Source organism: Pan paniscus, chromosome 6 (assembly GCF_029289425.2).
Source record: "Pan paniscus chromosome 6, NHGRI_mPanPan1-v2.0_pri, whole genome shotgun sequence".
In the NCBI taxonomy this organism is placed as follows: domain Eukaryota; kingdom Metazoa; phylum Chordata; class Mammalia; order Primates; family Hominidae; genus Pan; species Pan paniscus.
Genome location: NC_073255.2, coordinates 82,174,338 through 82,189,978, shown reverse-complemented (window position 1 = coordinate 82,189,978; position 15,641 = coordinate 82,174,338). Strand labels below are relative to the sequence as shown.

The window sequence follows — 15,641 nt, the reverse complement described above, 5'->3', positions numbered from 1 at the left end:
CAGTGAAGATGTGGAGGAACTGGAACCCACATACATCACTGGTGGAAATATAAAATGGTGTAACCACTTTGGGTATTTCTTTTCTTGTCATTTTAATTGGATTTTTTAAAGAAAAATCAAGACAGGGTCTCACTGTCTTGCCCAGGCTGGTCTTGAACTTGTGTGCTCAACCCATCCTCTCAAATGAGCCTCCTGAGTAGCAGGGATTACAGGTGTGAGCCATTGCACCCAACTGGTGTAGCCACTTTAGAAAACAGTCTGGCAGTTTCCCAAAAGGTTAAATGTAAAATATAATGTAACAATTTCACTCCTAGGCATATATCCTAGAGAAATAAAAATATATGTCCACACAAAAACTTGTACTGCAATCTTCATAGCAGCATTATTCATAATAGCCAATACGTGGAAACAACCCAAATGTCCACCAACTGATAAATGGATCAACAAAATGCAGTGTGTCTCTACCATGGAATATTATTCAGCCATAGAAAAAATGAAATACTGATACACCCTATGACATAAAGGAACTTTGAAAACACTGTGCTAAGAGGGAAAAATGCCACAAAAGATCACCTATTGTACAATTCTATTTGTCCAGATTAGGTAGTGACAGAAAATGAATCCATGGTTGCCTGAGGCTGGGGGCAAAGGCAGGTTGGGGGAGTGGATGTAATGGCTAAGGGTGCAGATTTCTCTGAATGGTTCTAAAAGTGACTGCGGTGATCGATGCACAGCTCTGTGAATATTCTAAAATATTCTGAACTGCAGATTTCAATAAATTGAATGGTGTGTGAATCATATTTTAATAAAGCTATTATTTAAAAACATAATAATAAGGGGCTAGGCACAGGTGGTCATGCCTGCCTGTAATCCCAGCACTTTGGAAGGCTGAGGCAGGAGGATCACTTGAGGTCAGGAGTTTGAGACCAGTCTGAGCAACCTAACAAGATCCCATCTCTATGAAAAAATAAATAAATAAATAAATAAATAATTAGCTGGGCATGGCGGCACATGTCCGTAGTTTCAGCTACTTGGGAGACTGACGTGGGAGGATGGCTTGAGCCCAGGAGTTTGAAGCTATAGTGAACCATGATCATGTCACTGTACTGCAGCCTGGGCCACAGATCAAGATCTTCTCTCTAAAAAGGAAAGAAAAGAAATGCAAGATTTTATCACTTTTTGAGTGTAGCCAAGTTTGAGGAGAAATAGATAAGAATAAAAGAGCACTGAATAATGATGGTTAGTGGCTGGTTAGGCTCAGCTGCCAGCTAAGTGGCTTCTGAAAAATTTGTTAGTAAAGTTACAGCTCTGGGGACAGTCATGCAGTCAAACAATGAATGCTAAATTCATTACAAATGCTCATGGTCTTTCTTTACGTGCCTTCTAGTGAAAAATTCCTAAGTGCCTGAATAGCAAGTCTGCAATGATAGCAGCTGTTTATTAAAGGCTACAAAAAAGAAATGGCATCTTCTTCAAGAATGACAAAGTGTTTCATGATAAAGAAGCTCTAATTTTGCATTTGTTCAAGTATTGATTAGATTTAGCCAATATGAAACCAATCTTGGATAAAGTGCAAACACCACAATTTCATTTTCTCATTAATCAAAACTGATTAGGTAGTCTAATGTCAATTCTGATCTTATTAAAAAGTGATCAGATAAAAAAAATTACGGAATGATGAAACCAATAAGATGTTACAACCTGTTCCAAGGCGAATTCCAAAACCCACACATATCTGAGACCATCAAGTATGAGGAAATATATCTGATTACTAAAATTAAAAATAAACTGATTATATAGCCAACAATAATTAGGCAGGGGTCTCCTCATGCACAGCCACACAAACTCAATCATGCAGCTATGTGGCTGCAAGGCCTCCATAGCCTAGAAGGGACTGGTCTGACTTGAAATTTCATTTTATTTGTATTTGTATTTTGAGACAGGGTCCCGCTCTGTCACCCAGGTTGGCGTGCAGTGATATAATCATAGCTCACTGCAGCCTCGTCCAACTGGACTCAAGAGATCATCCTGCCTCATCCTACCCCTAACTGGGAATACAAGCAAGTGCCACCATGTCAGGCTATTCTTTTAATTTTTGTAAAGAGAGGAGTCTTGCTATGTTGTCCAAGCTGGACTCAAACTCCTAGCCTCAAGAGATCTGCCCACCTCGGCCTCCTGAGTAACTGGGGCCATAGGTACACAGCACCATGCTCAGCTGTATTTAGTTTACTGTATTAAATTTCTCTATTTTGTTTTTGTAGAGAGGATGTCTTGCTATGTTGCCCAGGCTGCTCTCCAACTCCTGGGCCTTAAAACATACTCCCATCTCTGCCTCTCAAACTGTTAGAACTACAGGTGTGAGCCACTGCACCTGGCCCGACTTGAGATTTCTTTCATCTAGCATCCTTTACTTGGTAGGATTGGGAAAGGCAGCAGTGTTTTTTAAAATTACTTAATAATTCCATTAGAATCAAGCTCAACCTTGACCCCTGCCTTATCTCACAGCCCACACCCAGTCTGTCAGGAAATCCTATTGGCTGACTTCAACATCTATCCAGGTTCTGACCATCTCTCACCACAGCCATGACCCTGGTCAGGACCACTACCATCTCCCACCTGGATGCTGACACAGCTTGGCCCCCATGCTTCTACCCAAATCTTCCCACAGTCTTTCTCAACTCAGCAGCCAGGGGGTGCTTTTAAATCAGGAGACAGATCATGTCGCCTCTCTACTCAGAACCCTCCTGCAGTTCCCATTTCAGTCAGAATAAAAGTCAAAGCCTCAGCAATAGCCTCCCAGGGCTTACACGATCTATACTGATCACCGCCTAGCAACTCCCTGGCCTGCTCCCTTACTTCTCTCCCTCTCTCTCTCTGCTCCACTGGCCTCCTTCCAGAGCCTCAGACTCACCAGGGAGTCTCCTAATGCCTTTATCCTGTTGATTCAGCCTACAACGCTCTTCCCTCAGCACCTTGGCCAGCTCCATCACCTGCTTCAAGCTTTTGCTCAATTTTCACTTGTGAGGCCAACCCTCACCACTCTAACATTTCCATCTGTCGTGCGTCCTTCCTTCCTTCCTTCCTTCCTTTCCTTCCTCCTCCCTCTCTTCCCTCCTTCCCTCCCTCTTTTTTTCTTTCTCTCTTTTCTCTTTCTTTCTTGAAAGAGGGTCTTGCTTTATTGCCCAGGCTGGAGTACAGTGGCTCAATCACAGCTCACAACAACCTCAACCTCCCAGACTTAAACAATCCTCCCACCTCAGCCTCCCTAGGAGCTGAGACTACAAGTGCATACCACAACATCTGCCTAATTTAACAAAAATTTTTTTCAATAAGAAGTCTCACTATGTTGCCCAGGCTTGTCTTAAATTCCTGGGCTCAAGCGATGCTCCCCATCTCAGCCACCCGAAGTGCTGGGATTACAGGTGTGAGCAACTGCCCCTGGCTCATGTTCATTTCTTCTTGCTGCTGCAACAAACTACCCTATATTTAGTGCCTTAAAACACCAAAAATCTGCCATATTATAGTTCTGGGAACCAGAGGCCCAAACTAGGCCTATTAAGGCTAAAGTCAAGGTGTAAGAGGGGCTGCATTCCTTCTGGAGGCTCTAGAGAGAATGTGCTCCCTTGTCTTTTCCAGCTTCTAGAAGCCACCCCATTCCTTGACTCTCCTTGAAGATAGCCCCTGACTCCATCTTGAAGGCCAGAACTGCAACATCTTCAAATCTCCCTCTCTGACCTCTTCTTCCATCACCACATCATCTTCTCTAATTCTGAGAATTAATGAAATATTATGCTTGATGTTATTGTGATCATCATACCTATTCCAAACTATCTGACAAGGACAGTGATGGATGATAACATCAAAAGATTAGAAACTGTAATGAGGTCTCTTGGGCAAAATTCCATACAAGCAAATTACTGTCTCTCCAAAGCACTCCTGCCACTCTTACTTCACCATTCCCTGAACAAAATGTGCCATCTTCATTGTCCAGGTCTTTACAGTGCTGGTTTCCCCACCTGGACAGCCCACTCCATCCCATCCCAGCCCATTCCCCATCCCTCCACCTCCCCCTTCCCTCCTCACTCTCATACAACTCTTCCTCATCTTTCAGGACCCAGCTTCAATGTCAACTTAACTGGAAGCTTCTCTCACCCTCCAGAAGTGCTTTCCATTGTTCTTGATGTATGCACCATTATTTGATCATTTTTTAGTTATAGTCCAAGTCTTTTTGTACCTGAATAACATGTTGCCCAGTCAGTCTCTCTTCCTGGACTCTGACGTCTTTCATGGTAGATCCAGCTGGAAGTGACAAAAAGACATCCTTTAAAAAAAAAAAAAGGAGGGATGAAACAGACATCAGTACTTAAAAGTTTTAAATGGTATGTGAAAAGCAAACAAAATTCAAGGGCTTCTAGGAAAAACATAGGATGGAAGGTGTTAGTGGGAAATATGATAAAGGGTTAATTTTTATTTTATTTTATTCTTTGAGAAAGGGTCTTGCTCTATTGCGTGAGCAGGACTGCAGTGATATAATCACAGCTCATGGCAGCCTCTACCTCCGGGGCTAGAGCAATCTTCCCACCTGATTTTTATTTTATTTAAGAAACACAGTCTTACTCTGTTACCAAAGCTGGAGTGCAGTGGTGTGATCATAGCTTACTGCAGCCTCAACCTCCTAGGCTCAAGTGATCCTCCAGTCTCAGCGTCCCATGTAGCTGGGACTACAGGTGTGCACTGCAATGTCCAGCTCATTTTTAAAAAAATTTTAATAGAAACAAAGTGTCACTCTGTTGACCAGGCTGGTGATGATCTCCTACCCTCAAGCAGTTCTCCCACCTCAGTCTTCCAAAGTGCTGGGATTACAGGTGTGAGCTGCCACATCTGGCTGAGGGTGTTAATTTTTAATTATATAAAGAGCTCAAAGCAAACATTAGAAGGAGCCTAAACGCCTACAGTGGCTGACTGGTAAACTGTGATACATCTATATAATAAAATATTATGCAACCATGAAAAGGAGTAAGATAGATCAATAGGTATTGGCATAGATGTCCACGAAATATGAAAATGTGAAGTGATGTCCAATTAGCCTATATGTATCTATATGTATCTATATGGCCCATTTTTGCAATAGCAATTATTTCCTGAGATAAAATTGTGGGTCTAAAGAGTGAAGGAAAATTTTCACTTCTTTATTTAAAAGTATTTACTATTTTTATAATTTCATAAAAAATAGATAATCAAATTAGTAAAAGACTCATTAACTCTATAAATAAAGGGAAAAGACACAGACAGCCCAGGCATGGTGGCTCACACTTATAATACCAGTACTTTGGGAGGGGGTGGTGGGAGGATCGCTTGAGGCCAGGAATTCCAGAACACCCTGGGAAACATAGCAAGACCTCGTCTCTACTAAAAATAAAAAAAATTAGTCAGGTATGGTTCCATGTGCCTATAGTCTCAGCAACTGAGGTGGAAGGATCACCTGAGCCCAGGAGGTCAAGGCTGCAGTGAGTCAAGACTGTATCACTACACTCAAGCCTCGGCGACAGGGTGAGACTTGGTCTCAAAAATAAAAAAAGGACAATGAAGAAATAAAGCTGATAAGCTAACACAAGGAAAGATATTAAAATATGACAAATAAAAATAAAGTAATACTAGGTATTTTATTTATTAAAAATAGTCAAACAAAAAATAACTTGTTAAATTATAATACCCTGTGCCGGCAAAGGTGCAATGAAATGTGCATTTTCTTTTTTTTTTTTTTTTTTTGAGACAGAGTCTCACTCTATCGCCAGGCTGGAGTGCAGTGGCGTGCTCACTGCAACTTCCAACTCCTGTGTTCAAGCGATGCTCCTGCCTCAGCCTCTCGAGTAGCTAAGATTACAGGCACAGGCCAGCACGCCCAGCCAATTTTTGTATTTTTAGTAGAGACGGGGTTTCACCATGTTGGCCAGGGTGGTCTCGATTTCTATCTCGTGATCCACCCACCTCAGCCTCCCAAAGTGCTGGGATTACAGGCATGAGCCACTGCGCCTGGCTTGAAATGGGCAATTTTTTTACACTATTAGTGGTGTTTAAATTGTATATAAGCCTTTGAGAGTAAAGCTTGGCAGTCTTTTTAAAATAATACAGACAGTGATTCCCTATACTGCCTCCTCTAACTCCTGGCTTCAAGCAATCCTCCCTCCCACCTCAGCCTTCCAAAGTGCTGGAATTAAAGGCAGACAGCCACCATGCCTGAAAGCTCGACAATTTACATCAGGTGTAATAAGAATGCTCATGCCCTGTGACTCACAGTAATCTCACTTCTGGAAATATCATCTTTGGATATAATTCAAACAAAAGGTCATATGTACCCAGTGAAAATCTGGGAGTAATTTTTTTCTCTTTTTAAAAAATATATGGAATGCTTCACAAATTTGCATGACATTCTTGCACAGAGGCCATGCCAATCTCTCTATTGTTCCAACTTTAGTATATGTGCTACCGAAGCAAGCATGAGTAATTTAAGATAGAGTGGTTAAGTGGAATAAGGAAGAGTTATGGGGAATTTCAAAATCTATCATATTTATAGGCACCTAGTAACAGCTCAGTAAATATTAGCTGCTAATTTTATTATTTTTAGGGTAATTCCACTCAATTAAAAACTGTCATTAAAAATTACCATTGTCATGGAACATAATGTATCCTACAGTATAACTGTAGAAACAGACACAATTTGTCCCTTGGTATATGGGGGGATTGGTTCCAGCTCCTCCATTTCTATGTATACCAAAATCCACACATACTCAAGTTTTTGAGTCAGTCCTGTGGAATCCACATATAGGAAAAATGGGAAAATTAGTGAGGTGTAGTGACAAGCACCTGTAGTCCCAGCTACTTGTGAAGCTGAGACAGGAGGATTGCTTGAGCCCAGGAGGTTGTGGCTGCAGTGAGCCATAACTGCACCACTGCACTCCAGTCTGGGCAACAGAGTGAGATAGAAGGTTGCCTTTTTAATAGAATTTTTCTGTTCACTTGAAGATATGGCCAGGACTGTGCCATATGACAATTCTTCATAAAATAATTATCTCACCCAATTAATGTTGGAATTGGGAACAGAAAATGTTTTGGTGACTATTTATTCCTTCACTTGCTGTTATAGAAACTATTGCCAGTGGGCACTTAACAACCAAAAGTGTCATCTCTGAGCTACCCACAATGAAAGGTGATGTCTGGGGCCCAGGTGTGTTGAGGTCCCCATGTCTGGGCTATGGGTGCTGAGTGGGACTTACTTGTCCATCCATTTTCTATATTCCAGCACTGGGAAACTTGGGTTTATCCATCTTGATAACAGGTCATTTAAATTCCACTTGGCAAGAACCCCAAATGGAAGAAAGGCCATGAAACCACAGGCTAGCCCTTGTTCTCAAAAGAATCTTTAGCTTAGGTGGTTCTGTAAAAGAGGAATCACATTGTTGAAAACTCATCACAGGTCAGGTGAAGTGGCTCATACTTATAATCCCAGCCTATTGGGAGACTAAGGCAGGAGGATCCCGTAAGGCCAGAAGTTCAAGACCAGCCTGGGCAACACAGTGAAACCTCATCTCTACGAAAAATTAGAAAATGAGCTGGGTGTGGTAGCACAGTCCTATAGTCCCAGCTACTCTGCAGGCTGAAGTGGGAGGAGGAAAGTAGAAGCTGCAAAAGTGGAAGGTGCAGTGAGCTCTGATCTCACCACTGCACTCCAGCCTGGGTGACAGAGTGAGACCCTGTCCACACACACACACACACACACACACACACACACACACACACACACACACTTTCATCTCAGTCTGCACAGCCTTGACTAGTGAAAAGGGTTTTCTGGTTACAGAAGAGGTATGCTCTTTTTTAGGACAGGGAGGGACCAGCAAGCTTGTTCACAGCCTTTTCCTCATACTCTGCTTAGTTTTCCAAGAACCTTTATGTGGAAAGGGAGTCCCTGAAGAAAGGACCTAAATCATCAGGTTACTAAAGGATAAATATGCCTCCTTTGTCAATTAATAAATGGAACGCCTGCCTTAAAAACCAGAGTTCTGCTAGGATGAATCACTCCCTACAACCCTGAGCTATGCAGCGAATGTAAAAACCTGGAGTTTGGGGACCTACAATATTGAAGGCCACATTGCAGATATGGAGACCTTACCAAAGTACAGCCTTTCCACAAGGAACTACCAAACACCAGCTGGCTGTCTCCATGGGGCACCGCTGTATCTCTGGCTCTCATTTCCCCAGGAGATGCTCTATTCCAGCGTTCTCTTACATTTTGTATCCCGCACAGTTCCTGGCATAAGGACTCACAACAAAGCAAGCTGCTGAGTTAATGGTGATCTACTGCAGATCCAACTTGAGATTCCAGCAGGGCGATTTGTGTTTGAGAAATTAAAGGGACCCAGCCTGGCACTGGCCAGCTTAGCAGTCTGAAGACATAAGCTGCTCAAACTGACTACAGTGCCTCTGATTTTCTGAGTCTGCCCTTGCTCTTAGGGCTCTTTGGATGAAATTAATTTCTCCTTGTTGAAGAAATGGCTTGCTAGAATATAAAAAATATAAAGAAGAAAAAATATTAAAATAAATTTTTCTCCTAAAGAGCACTCAAAAGCACACTCCCACTAATGGTGGATCTATTTATCTCTCTTGCTTTTTTTTTTTTTTTTTTTCCTGAGATAGGGTCTCACTCTGTCACTCAGACTGGAGTGCAGTGGCGAGATCACCACTTACTGCAGCTTTCAACTCCTGGGCTCCAGCTATCCTCCCACTTCAGCCTCCCGAGTAGCTGGGATTACAGGTGCATGCCACCATGCCTGGCTAATTTTTAAATTTTTTGTAGAGATGGGGTCTCGCTATGTGGCTCAGACTGGTCTTGAACTCCTGGGTCAAACTAATCCTTCTGCCTTGGCGTCCCAAAGTGCTGGGATTACAGGCTTTAGCCACTGCACCCAGTCTATTTATCTTTCTACAACTCATATATTAAATCTTCCTCCTTAAATCACCTCATACCCACCCATCTGCAGGAACAGCAAACACAGGTCTCAGAGGGTCAGGCAACCTACGTGAGGGAAGGAGGCCGGAGTAATGTGGGAGACCGGGGGAAACTGTAGCAAACTGCAAGGTATTCACTTCAACAGTTCTTCAACACTGTGATGGTCAAACCAAACACAGAAACAGGAAGCCCAGTTCAGTTGCCAGCAGCCAACGTGGGATATTTAATCTACATGCTACAGGGCAAACTTCTTAGGATAAATGACCTGGTCTCCACCAACCTGCTCTTCAAGTCCAGCCGCTCCTGCCCAAGTCCCTACACTTTACTGACATGACCCACATTCACAGTACTCTCCTGAAACTTTGCTTGTTCACTCTTTTTTTCCCCAACGAATATTTCTTTTTTCTTTTTCTTTTTTTTACTTTTTTTGAGACAGAGTCCCCCTAAGTCACACAGGCTGAGGTACGGCGAGGTGATTATGGCTCACTACAGCTTCCATCAACTGGGCTCAAGTGATTCTCCCACCTCAGCCTCCCAAGTAGTTGGGATTACAGCCATGTAACACCACACCTGGCTAAGTTTATTAGTTTTTCTTTTTCTTTTTTTTTTTCAGACGGAGTCTTGCTCTGTCGCCCAGGCTGAATGGAGTGCAGTGGCATGATCTCGGCTCACTGCAACCTCTGCCTCCTGAGTTCAAGCAATTCTCTTTCCTCAGCCTCCCGAGTAGCTTGAATTACAGGTGTGTGTCACCATGCCCGACTAATTTTTGTATTTTCAGTAGAGATGGGGTTTCACCATGTTGGCCAGGCTGTTCTTGAACTCCTGACCTCAGGTGATCTGCAGACCGTGGCCTCCCAAAGTGCTGGGATTACAGGCGTGAGCCACCACGCCTGGCCAGCTTATTATTTTTTCTACAGACAGGGTCTCACTATGTTTCCCAGGCTGGCCCTGAATTCCTGGGCACAAGCAATCCTCTGGCCCCCATCTCCCAAAGCAACGGGATTACAGGCTTGAACCAACACATCAGTCCCTAACAAACACTTACTGAGCACCTACTATATACCAGGCACTATAATAGGTGCCCAGGAAACAGCAGTGAACAAGGTGTAAGAGTTTCTGCCCTTGGCCAGGAGCAGTGGCTCACACCTGTAATCCCAGCACTTTGGGAGGCAGAGGCAGGCGAATCACCTGAGGTCAGAAGTTTGTGACCAGCCTTACTAACAGGGTGAAACCCCGTCTCCACTAAAAGTACAGAAATTAGTGGGGCATGGTTGTGCATGCCTGTAATCCGTTACTTAGGAGGCTGAGGCAGGAGAATCGCTTGAACCTGGGAGGCAGAGGTTGCAGTGAGCTGAGGTCACGGTACTGCACTCCAGCCTGGGTAACAAGAGTGAAACTCCGTCTCAAAAAAAAAAAAGAAAAAAGAGAAGAAAAAGAGTTTCTGCCCTCATGTAGCTTATAGGGTAGCAGGAAATCGATATAGTTTGAATGTTTGTCTCCTCCAAATCTCATATTGAAATTGAATCCCTAATGTTGGAGGTGGTGCCTGGTGGGAGGTGTGAGTCGTGGGGGCAGATCCCTCATGAATGGCTTGGTGCCCTCCCCAAGGTAATGAGTGAGTTCTCTCTCTACTAGTTCACATGAGAGCTGGTTGTTTAAAGAGCCTGGCACCTCTTCCTCTCTCCGTTGCTCCTTCTTCTCAACAAGTGACATGCCGGCTCCTCCTTCACCTTCCGCCATGAGTGGAAGCCTCCTGAGGTCCTCACCAGCGGATGCTGGTACTATGCTTTTGTTTTTCTGAGACAGGGTCTCACTCTGACACTCAGGCTAGAGAGCAGTGGTGTAATTATGGCTCACTGCAACCCTGACATCCTGGGATAAAGAGATATTTTTACCTTAGGCTCCCAAGTAGCTGAAACCACAGGTATGCATCAATGCACTATCATGCCTGGCTATTTTTTTATTTTTACTAGAGACAAGATCTCACCATGTTTCCCAGGCTGGTTTCAAACTTCTGGGCTCAAGCAATCCTCCTGCCTCAGCATCCCAAAGTGCCGGGATTACAGGTGTGGGCCACTGTGCCCAGCCTGGCACCATGCTACTTGTATAGTCTGCAGGACTGTGAGCCAAATAAACCTTTTTACTTTATAAACTACCCAGCCTGAGGTATTTCCTTACAGCAATGCAAAATGGACTAATTTAGGAATCGTATGCCAGCACTTACCAGACTGTGATGAGCACATGACAATAGTACAGACTGGGACTGAAACGTTCCCCAGGGGCTTCTTGTTGCATCATAGAGAGTGGGGTGAGACATCTCGGCTAAGGCTAAAGATGAGTAAAGATGAGAGTGAAAGAGTGATGATGGAGGTAGGGAGAGGGTTTCCTGAAGAAGGACCAGTAAAGTCCCCCAAGGAAACTGACATTCCGTGTGGCTGGAGGGTAGGGATATGGGGAGGGTGGTGCAGGATAAAACTGGGAAGATGAGTGGATGCCAGCTCCTACCAGGCCCTGTGGCCAAATTAGTTTGGACTTTATCTTAAAGGCAATGGGCAGTCACCATCAAGTTTTAATCAAGGACTATTCTGACCCAAATTTGCCTTTTAGGAGAATTCTTCTGGCTTCAGTGAACAGGCTGAAGTGAGCAAGCCTATAGAAGTCAGGAAGACAATTGGAGGTCCTCACAATAAACCAGTGTAAAAGAGAACAGGGCCGGGCATGGTGGCTCCTGCTTATAATCTCAAAACTTCAGAAGTCCAAGGTGGGTGGATGGCTTGAGCCCAGGAGTTTGAGACCAGCCTGAGCAATGCAGTGAAACCACATCTCTAAAAAAAAACACAAAAATTAGCCGGCCATGGTGGCTCATCCCTGTGGTCTCATCCCACCTCCCCTGGAGGCTGAGGCAGAAGGATAGCTTGAGCCTGGGAGGTTGAGACTGCAGTGAGCCAAGATCACACCACTGTGCTCCAGCCTGGGCAACACAGGGAGACTGTCTCAAAAGAAAAAAAAAAAAAGATCCCATTCTTCACTTATTAGTGCCCTAACATTCTCTTGAGAACCTTGGTGACACAGTGAATTCAACTGATTCAACTGTCATTGTAATTCGGCAACCCACACATTTAAGTTTGTGTTTGACTTCCAATGATATCAGCCCCGTGGATACAAGAAATAAGAAATTCTGTTTGGGCTATCGTGGATCTTAGACCACGGCTTATGCTGAGAGGTAAAGACTTGAGCTTTTTGTTTTTCCCTCTGTAAGTGCTCAAGTGCAGCAGTCCTCAGTTTTTGAGGGACAAGGGACTAGTTTTGTGTAAGACAGTTTTTCCACAGACTCGGGGCAGCAAAGGTCAGTTTTTGGATATATCAAGCACATTACATTTATTGTGCACTTTATTATTATTTCATTGTAGCATATAACAAAATAATTATATAACTCACCATAATGTAGAATGAGTGGGAGGCCTTAGCTTGTTTTTCTGCAACTAGATGGTCCCATGTGGGGGTGATGGGAGACAGTGACAGATCATCAGGCATTAGATTCTCCTAAGGACAGAGCAAGGTAGATCCCTTGCATGCACAGTTCACTACACGGTTCGTGCTCACATGAGAATCTGATGTTGCCGCTGATCTGACAGGAGGCAGAGATCAGGTGGTAATGTGGGGAGTGGCAGTAAATACAGATGAAGCTTCGCTCACCCACCCTCTGCTCACCTCCTGCTGTGTGGCCCAGTACAGGCCTGTGACCCAGGGATTAGGGGCCTCTGCTCAAGTGAGCAGATCACACCACTGTGCTCCAGCCTGGGCAACACAGGCTGGAGAATCCAAAAGGATTCTTCCCACACCAGTCTTCATAGTGGTCAAGTGCAGCAGCCACTTAGCTCCCAAGGCATATGCCTTAGCTGGCATTTCATCACAATCAACAGTAAGTGGTAGCTTGAGTCATTATGAGGTCACTTCCTGGAAATCACCAGCATCCCATTTCCCATTGGCAAGGAGCTCAGCGTTGCCCCTTGGATAACCAAATCTATGCCCAAATCCCAGTTGTGTGGGTCTATCTCCCAGGACCCTTCCTAGCATCAATTCTGTATTTGTCAGAGTCCAAACAGGAGACATAAACCACTCAAATGTGTAAAGTGTCAAATTTAAAATTAAAAAAAAAACTAATTATGACAGGGCAAAGGCATAATGACAGATTGGCTACCAAAAAAGGAACTCTAGAGAATATAGGACTAGCAGAGGCCAGGCATGGTGGCACATATTTTACATAGTGTCATTGTTCACCTTGTTCAAATCTTTATAGGTTCAGGCTCAGGTCTCTGTGGTTGCGCAGTGTGTCTTTTTACCAAAAGGAACACCTCATGCACTTTACAAGGATCTCCTTCAGGAAAGGATGGCACCTCGTGTAGAGGAGAGATCTCTGATCCTCTGATCTTTTCCAAAAGGAGAAAAGTAAAGGTTTGAATGTATTTTTAATTCTTGGCATTTCAGAACAGAAATAATCTGGTATTAAGTTGCTAAAAGATGCCTACAAGCTTTCATAGGAGAAACATCTAATTCATAACCAAGAGTTTATGTTATTAAGTAAACTTTCCCTTAACAGGATCAATGAATGAAACGTTTAAATACTCGCTCTCGTCCCTATTTAGTCAGCTGGTATACTCTCTGTGAGGTATACTCTTAGTCATCTGGTATCCTCTCTCTGAGTATGCCAGATGATTAAATGGAAATTACTGCACCACTAAACACCAGTACTGCAAACTATTTAAAAAATTGACACCTAGGACATAAAGAATGATCCTAGGCCAGGTGCGGTGGCTCATGCCTGTAATCGTAGCACTTTGGGAGGCTAAGGTGGCAGATTGCCTGAGCTCATGAGTTCGAGACCAGCTTGGGCAACATGGTGAATTCCCGTCTCTACTAAAATACAAAAAAATAGCTGGACGTGGCAGCGTGCACCTGCAGTCCCAGCTACTCAGGAGGCTGAGGTGGGAGAATTGCTTGAACCTGGGAGGCAGAGGCTGCAGCAAGCTGAGATCATGCCACTGCACTCCAGCCTGGGGGACAGAGCAAGACTTCCATCTCCAAAAAAAAAAAAGAAAAAAGAAAAAAAAGAATGATCCTAACGCAGTTATTTCCTTTTGCATTTATGAGGAGATGGAAGAAATACCCATATTTGAGGGTTGGTTGGGAACTGTCTTTGGTATTGTATAACGTATTTCAATACTGTGAACATGAAAAGATGAGAACCCTGCAGACCCTGTGGGAATGGAGAGAAGGAAGTACATTAGAGGGTGTTGTAGGAAATACTTTCATTCCAGGCACTGCTGTTTAAACTACCCAAGTTTCTTTCCTTAAAAGAATAGAAAAAACAAAGAGGACAAAAGGCAAAGAAACATTCCACATGACCCTCTGCACCCTTATTTTTTGTAATAGAGGAAAAGCATTTTAGGGATTTTCTTGAGTGCAGTTTATGATGTAATCCATGTTATTTATTTTTTGTTAATCATTTTCAAAATTTCAATTAAAAACATTCAGAAATTTAGCTTTATCAAAGGCAGCTGTTCATATGTACAACTAGTTTGGTTACCTTCATCTGTATAAACACATAGCTAGTGAATTGACATAACTATTACACTGGAGAATCAACAGAAACATGCCAAGGACTGGCCCTTACCTTCCACAGTGACCTCAATGTCAGGAAGCTTTTCATTACTCTCAGGGCTTCATGGTTTTTTTGGGGACTGCAAAGCTATAAAATAAGCACAGAATTACTTTAGTCTATTGTAGGAAAAAAATACAGAAGGAGATGCCTTATAAGGGCAGAGTATTAAAATTCATTCAGTTTGGCTCTTTTCAAAGAAACCTGTGGCTGGGCGCGGTGGCTCATGCCTGTAATCCCAGCACTTTGGGAGGCCGAGGCGGGTGGATCACAAGGTCAGGAGTTTTGAGACCAGCCTGGCGAAAATGGTGAAACCTCGTCTCTACTTAAAAAAAAAAAAAAAAATACAAAAAATTGACTGGGCATGGTGGCACACACCTGTAGCCCCAGCTACTTGGGAGACTGATGCAGGAGAATTGCTTGAATCCGGGAGGCGGAGGTTGCAGTGAGCCAACATTGCGCCACTGCACTCCAGCCTGGTTGACAGAGCGAGACTGTCTCAAGAAAAAAAAAAAAAAAGAAACCTGCAGAATTAAACTTGTAGTGTAATCCTCCACAGGGGGCTCAACAAAGCCATGGAAACATGAATGAGGTGGGATTGCAAATGTGACACTTCCAATAAAATGTTTTTTTAAAGAAAAAGAGGTCCATTAAATAAAACACCTTCAAAAGCCAAGAAACTAACTGCAAGTCCCACAAAGATAGTGGCCAATGATTCTGTGTGATTTAAGGAATGCTGAGAAAGGATGTCTTAATGCAGTGAAATATAATATGAAGTACAGGTAATCTTCTACCTTTAGTGTTTATTTTGTTAGCCATTCCAGGAGGCAAGTAGAAAATAACTACTTCAGGTCTAGAAAACCAAGAAATGTTACAGTAGTCAGTACAATGGTGGTCTCACAGCAAGTAAAATGGTTGTGATATGACCAGGGTTTTTTCCTAAAGGTGTTCACAGAGTCATCCTGTAATGTCACA

At 43.3% G+C, this 15,641-nt stretch overlaps 1 long non-coding RNA gene and 1 other non-coding gene across 2 annotated transcripts in view; both read right to left on the bottom strand.

Moving 5' to 3' along the window:
• Positions 1-6,395: 6,395 nt before the first annotated feature.
• Positions 6,396-6,499, bottom strand: LOC117981277 (U6 spliceosomal RNA). The gene has a single exon (XR_004672755.1). It is a non-coding gene; the product is annotated as a U6 spliceosomal RNA (small nuclear RNA).
• Positions 6,500-8,048: 1,549 nt separating this feature from the next.
• Positions 8,049-15,641, bottom strand: part of LOC134730680 (uncharacterized) — a 36,153-nt gene continuing 28,560 nt past the window's right edge. The window contains exons 5-7 of the long non-coding RNA XR_010112595.1: positions 14,682-14,756; positions 12,446-13,437; positions 8,049-11,335 (exon numbers count right to left, since the gene is read on the bottom strand). This is a non-coding gene — a long non-coding RNA (uncharacterized LOC134730680). The remainder of the gene's footprint in view (positions 11,336-12,445; positions 13,438-14,681; positions 14,757-15,641) is intronic.